At 40.4% G+C, this 7,037-nt stretch overlaps 1 long non-coding RNA gene across 1 annotated transcript; it reads left to right on the forward strand.

Annotated features, from left to right (window-relative positions):
• Nucleotides 1-206: 206 nt before the first annotated feature.
• Nucleotides 207-850, forward strand: LOC119306198. The gene is made up of 2 exons (XR_005148890.1): nucleotides 207-317; nucleotides 552-850. It is a non-coding gene; the product is annotated as an uncharacterized LOC119306198 (long non-coding RNA).
• The last annotated feature ends 6,187 nt before the right edge of the window (nucleotides 851-7,037 follow it).

A 7,037-nucleotide genomic window follows, 5' to 3' on the forward strand; every position in this document is an offset into this window, starting at 1 on the left:
TATATTGCAACACATTAAAGACATACCCGAAAATGATGAGAATTAATACCTGTAGATTCTCTTATGGGATTATATTCCAGAAATAGGCAACCTTATATAAGTAATAATATAATGTCCTAAAATTACATTTATTATATGCCTATAGTGACATTCACTACCTTCATATATAAAGTGTCCTCCTTCCATCCATATTTCTACCAGGTAGTACAACACAAAGAACCGAAAAGCGTCTTTCAAGCATATGTCCATGGGAAGACTTGCACAAGTGCCTATCACCCTTATTATCGTCCTTCTTTACACCGGCCTCCTAGCCGAAGGTATGTGTTCATATCTAAAATGCAAGTAGTATATGAAGAAACAAAATTGTAGTGGAGGCTTTGCTTGCTCAAAATTCACACAAACTTGCCAGTACACATGACACAATGTTGTAATAATATACTCATGTAGCGTGAAAGATATATATTTCTATGTATTTTTTTCACTTTTGAACCAACTTGCAACATGTAAATTTACCATGGTATAAATAATAATATAATATACATGTGAAGCAGGGGCAATAGGAACCAACAATACCGAGCAAGTCCATCTATAATCCTTGAAGCTGATGGGCTTAATGCAGGAAAGCGACCTCAAGTTATGCAGGCCATGCCATTGTTCCTGCAAGGACAATAAATGTGATGCAACGAAATGCTGCTATCTGGCAAAGTGTACCACGCAACGACCTCTCACTTGTGTGCTAGACTTGATTCAGTGCGGCAGTTGTGATAATTGCAAGTGATCACTGCATGTACATGATGGATTGGTGGATGACATCATGACAATAAAGATTTCCGAAAAAACCTTTACCTTTTTTGAGTGGACAAACAGATTTGACTTTCAGCAATTGAGGGGGGTTAAATTTTTATGAGTAGTAGTTAGATGTATATAAGCAAACCATCAAAACGGTGTCGTCAATAGTCAACACGCCCAACAATCGACAAAAAAAGTACTCCCATGGCATTAGGTACTCAAGTGCTTGTGTCTGCCATTAGCAAGACATAGCAAAAGAGCCCTGCGTTGCAAGAAAAATATCACATTTAGCATCGACAATGCTTACTTCTTCTCATCGTTTATCAGGTCTCCCTTTTATTTCTTGTTGTCATTTATTTCTTTTATGACGCACATCCCATCTTTTACCGGATCTCTTCAGATTTTTCTGCCATGCGCCCTTTCTTTTAGGACACTGATATTTGCCGAATGTCCCCCATCATTTTGTTGGGTATGAGCGATCCCTCCGCCCGAATGAAATCGTTCGGTACGAGCGATCCCTCTGCCTAAACGGATGGGGATCCTCCTAGCCCGAACCCACAGTGCAACCAGTTTGCTCGGCTTTCTTCGGCTTGGCTACCTGGCCCAACCAATAGCGTATGAATTTTACCATGTAAAAATGTTACAATGAATTATTATCTAAAACCCCTATTTTTTGATACAAAAAAAATAGAGAAACCATACAATACAGAAAATCACCCATTGAATATATGGCAAATGAATGAAAACTTTGTAGGTCAAAGGCAAGTCTGTAGAAAACTACTTATATCAAGAAAATATGTACACAAAAAATGGCAATTTTTTTTGCATATATGGCAAATCACGATTATACTGTGAAAACTAGGAAAAGCTTAAGTTGCCGATGAAAAGAATAAATTTCCATGATTATGCAAATAAATTTGCCATGGGTGCATGAAAAACTAAAGTAGCCATGGGTATGAAAATAAAATTGCCATCACTTTAAAAATAAATTTGCCATGATAGTAGGAAAAACAAAATTTGTCATTGTCCATTAAGAAGCTAAATTGCCGCGGAACTGAAAATAAGTTGCCATGGGTATTAAAATTAAATTGCCATGTCTTTGAATATAAATATGCCATGGTCGAGCAATTGAGTTTGCCATGGCCTAATAAATTAAGCAAATTCTCATTGATGGCAATATAGAAATTTTTGTGACATGGCAATTTTTGATTTATTTTCTTTAGCCGATGGAAAATTCGGAAAAGATAAAAACTACATTGACATGACAATTTTTAAAAAAAAATCGTGTTATGAACATAGTTCATTGATATCATAAATAAATCTCTAAATCATTACAAACAATCTAAAAACAATTTATAAATCTTACAATCTCTAAATATGTAAGGTGCCATGGCAAACAAAAAAGAAAAACTACCATGTGCCTCGTATATGAATTTGCCATGTGCTCATGTTTGAATTTGCCATGCTACAAAACAAAAGCCTAAAGAAAGAAAAATATTATGAATGTGCCATGTAACCATATGAGAATTTTCCATGTGATTTTTTTAATTTTCCATGTTATGAAGCCCATAGGAATATTTACCATATCCATGGCAAACATGTATACAAATCCTATGCAAATATCGAGGCAATAATTACCAGGTGTGAAAAACCTAGAAGGAGCGCACAATTTGCCATGGAAAAAATCATTGTTGGCTTAATGTTGTGCCATTACAAAAAATATTGATTAATAACTCTACCTGAAACTTTTTGATAAAAGTGATGGCAACTATATGTCTGCTAAAAATTGTCATGATCCATAATGTGAATTTTCCATGTGCTCATATATGAATTTGCCATGTGCTCATGTATGAATTTGCCGTGCTACAAAACAAAAGCCTAAAGAAAGAAAAATGTTATGAATGTGCCATGCGACCATAAGAGAATTTTCCATGTGAACAAAAATTAATTTGCCATGTTATGAAGCCTATAGGAATATTTACCATTATCCATGGCAAACATGTATAAAAATCCTATGCAAAAATCGAGGCAATAATTAGCATGTATGAAATAACCTAAAAGGAGCACACAATTTGCCATGGAAAAAGTTGGCGTTGGCTTGATGTTGTGTCATTACAGAAAATAATTGATTAATAATTCTGCTTGAAACTTTTTGATAAAAGTGATGCCAACTATATGTTCGCTAAAAATTGCCATGCTCAATAAAGTGAATCTACCATGTGCTCATGAATGAATTTGCCGTGCTACGAAACAAAGGCCACAAGAAAGAAAAATGTTATGAATGTGCCATGTGACCATAAGCCAATTTGCCATGTCAACAAGAATTAATTTGCCATGTCATGAACCCAATAGGAATATTTACCATTATCGATGGCAAACATGCATAAAAATCCTTTTTGTCTCAAAAAATGTATCAAATCCTATGCAAAATCAAGGCAATAATTGCCATGTGTGAAAAACCTACAATAGCGCACAATTTAGCATGCAAAAATCGTCATTGGCAATGCATATTAAGAAAATATCATGTTTTTTATCAAATTTGCCATGCTTTATGAAGAAAATTTGCCAATAATGTGAAACAATACAAAAAATGAGAAAACATTGCCATGGCAAATGCATGCTCAATTTTGTCATGGTGTTTTTTTTACCAAAATCACCATCGTGTGTGTAATATAATTGTCGTATATGTGAAAATAACACAAAAAAATGATCAAGAAAATTGCCATGGAAAAATTCATAAACAAAATTGTTGTGTCTTTTTTTTATCAAAATTAGAAATGAAAGAAATTTGCCAAGAATGTGAAGTAATAGAAAATGATCAAAAATTGCCATGGGAAATGCATGTTATATTTTGCCATGGTAGTTTCACCAAAATTGCCATCTTTTGCATAACAAAATTGCTGTGTATGTGAAATAACACAAACAAAACGATCACACAAATTGCCATGGCAAATGCATAGTAAAAATGACATGGCACATGAAGTAATAATGCCATGGTACATAAAAAATGATAGATTTGTCATGTGCTATGAACTAAATTTGCCATGATAGTAACATTGAAATTGCCATGGTGAACTAGAAAATGATGTCAAAAATAGAACTAGCTAGCAAAAAGCATAATCCATGATTTGTAGTATCGGGCATGGTGAATTGAAAATGCCATGGTGAATTTTTGTTGGCATGGGTAAAACAATTTCAATATCACATCGCAAAAAAGGATCTCAAAGTAACCATGGCAACTTTCTTTGAATATACATGGCAAAGACACATCAAAAAGTTGACATCATAGCAAACATATGCTTAGAAACAAAAAAATATGCTTTACTTGCTATGAAAACACATCAAAAGCCACATGTGCTTTTAGTTGCCATACATTTGCTGATGAATTAACAACAAGGATTGCACGGGAACAAAATGACAATCCCTGCTCTCGTGATGGCCTCACCTACCACCCACCCTCTCGCCTCACCTACCGCGAGTAATGGCGCCGCAATCACCGCCATTAATGGCCGTGCGGGCTTATCTAGCCCTCCTCTCCCCCTTGCCACATCGTCTCCCTCCCCTGGCGACTACTCCTTATCAGATCTCATGGACCACTTGAGCGAGAGAGATGGTGGGGGGCTCGCGGAGGGGTGCAAGAGCGCGGCGGGCGCGTCCCAACCACCAGGTGGCGGCGCCGATGGCCAGAGCAGGGATCGCCAGAGGCATATGTGGAGATGGTTCGCGTGGTAGGGGAGCGATTCCCGAACCGCGACAACTGGCTGGCGATCCTCATCGAGGTCATCCAACACGCGACGTTCGAGGAGCGTGCGCGATTCGCCGGCGACGATGGGGGGATGGATTACGAGCTCATCTTCTAGGCCATCCAGGAGGTGGATTTGACGGATCCGAGGCAGGCGGCGAAGTGGGCGAGATTCAGGACAAGGAATCCGTCGCGGCTCAACATTCGGCTGCCACCGGTGGTGTAGATCGCCAACATCCCGCCGGAGTACCTGCCGCCGGGGACTGTTCTGCCACGGGTCCCCTAAGACATGGGGAGCCCGGCGTGCATGCCCCGCAGGGCTTCTCCAACCTGCGGGTGCAGCGTGGGAGGAGCGAGGCGCACTTCCTCAATCTTCCACCATGGCCGGGCGACCGCGGGGAGATCCCACATCTCCGGGGTAAGGTGAGGAAATTCAGACCCAATTCACGTGCTCGTTTGAGATCTAGTAGTGATTTGGGCGTTGAATTGAATGTTAAGGAAGGTATGGTTGTCCCTTGTGAGAGTATATGTGAATCCACTCCTATTTTCCCTGAATCAGTTAGAGATTCTTGTGAATCTGTGATTCCGGCGAGCCAGTCCACCGCCGACGAGCTCGCTTCTGCGGGAGGGGCGGGCTTGGTTTCAAATCTAGTGGTCCCACAAGCAGGGCCGAAACCTCAACCACTGTCGTTGATTTCGGGTCGTGTGGTTGGGAAGAAAACAGTCCATAAAAATACGCTTTCTACATCTGCTAGCGGGGATGGAGAGGAAGTGGCGGATTTTTATGGCCAACTTTTGGTGGTTCCCTCTCCCAACCGCCGCCAGCGCCTACATATAGAGAGGCAGTCGCCACCAAACCCTAATTTCGCAATCCCCAAATTGTTTTGGGTTAGAAAGGATCTGTTTAGGGATAGAAATTTCTCAGCACAAGATTGTTTCCCGATTCAGGCAGTGAGCAGATTTGATCTGACCCCTACTATCTTTAAAATTTCCACTGAGAAGCTAGGTTTCCCTAGATCGTTTGTTGAAGTGATTAAGGGAGGGATGGAGCGAGGGCAGGGAGGGCAGCGACAACCCTGTCCGCCGTCGGGGAAGAAACCTGCGCCACCGGAGGGGAAAGCTGCGGCCCCGCCGGCCGGTGCTGCTACGATGGCAGGTGATGTCAAGCAGGGGCAACAACCTCCCAAGCAGGGGCAGCAACCTCCCAAGCAGGCGACGCGGGGGGTCCAGCAGCAGCAAGTGGTCGAGGCAACAGTCCAAGCTCCACCTCCTCCTCCTGTTGCTACAGTTCAAGCGTTGGATCCAAGGTACAAGGACATGACCTGCTTTAACTGTAGTTGGCTGAGGCACTATGTGGGGAACTGCATTGAACCGAAGAAATGCTTTATTTGCGCAGGAGGTCATAACGTCAATAACTGCGCTGCCTGGGTGAAACCACATCCTACAGCGACATACTTTGGCAGCGTAGCAGCTGGCCTGGGGTTTTATCACATTGATGTTCCTACCGCGTCAGAACTAAGCTGGCTTAATTACAAGAACTGTGCAGTTCTCAAAGTTGTTAAGGGTGAGGTTTCTGCCTCGGAGTTGCTGATTCAGCTTAATGGGATTTTTTGTAAAAACAAAGAATGGCCTTGGCAGATTAGGGATTTGGGAGAGAAGAAATTCTTGCTGAGATTTCCACCTTGGAAGAATGTGGAAGACCTGATTGAGTTTCCTGCTTTTGAGCTCCCAATTGATGGTGTTTCTATCAAGATCTGTGAATGGGTGGGAATGTTGGATGAATTTGGAGGACTTACTGAGGCATGGGTTCAAATTGAAGGGATTCCTCCAAAGTGGTGTGCCTGGAAGGTTTTTTCCCAGATTACATCCTGCTTTGGGATCCTAGTAGATGTGGACTGGAATGGTATATTTAAGAGTTTCTATGAGAATATCAGAGTGAAAGTGGCTTGTAGAGATCCCAGGAAAACTCCTTTTGAGAGGTTAGTGGAAATGAAAAGGAAGCTATACTGTCACATCCCTAGCTTCTGGCATTGCTCTAGGCTAGCTTCATGTGTGCATCATGTCTATATTTTTGAAACTTGAATTGAGGAATTTTGGAAGCCTCAAAACCCTAAATAAAAGAGGGGCAAAAACCCTAGAAATCTCATTCATTGCTCCAAAATGCTCTTCTTAAATGTTTGATAATTTTTGGTAAGGGTTCTGGTCCCAACCAAAATATTGAACATTTTTAAGGATTTATTTTTGGGACTTTGGATTTAATTCATTAGCTATTTGAATTTGAGTTATATTCATATAATTAGAATATAATTTCAAATACCCCTGAAATATTTTATAAGCTTTTCGAAAAGTCCATCTAGCAATATAAAAATATTCAGAGGAGTTTTGGCATTGTTTGAATTATTTTAAATTCAAAACAGTGGCAAAATAATTTAAATAAAACAAAAACAGAAGAAAAATATAAAACAGAATAGAAATAAAAGAGAGAGAGAAAAGGAGAAGCCCAGCC

This window comes from Triticum dicoccoides, chromosome 5B, assembly GCF_002162155.2.
Source record: "Triticum dicoccoides isolate Atlit2015 ecotype Zavitan chromosome 5B, WEW_v2.0, whole genome shotgun sequence".
NCBI classification, from domain to species: domain Eukaryota; kingdom Viridiplantae; phylum Streptophyta; class Magnoliopsida; order Poales; family Poaceae; genus Triticum; species Triticum dicoccoides.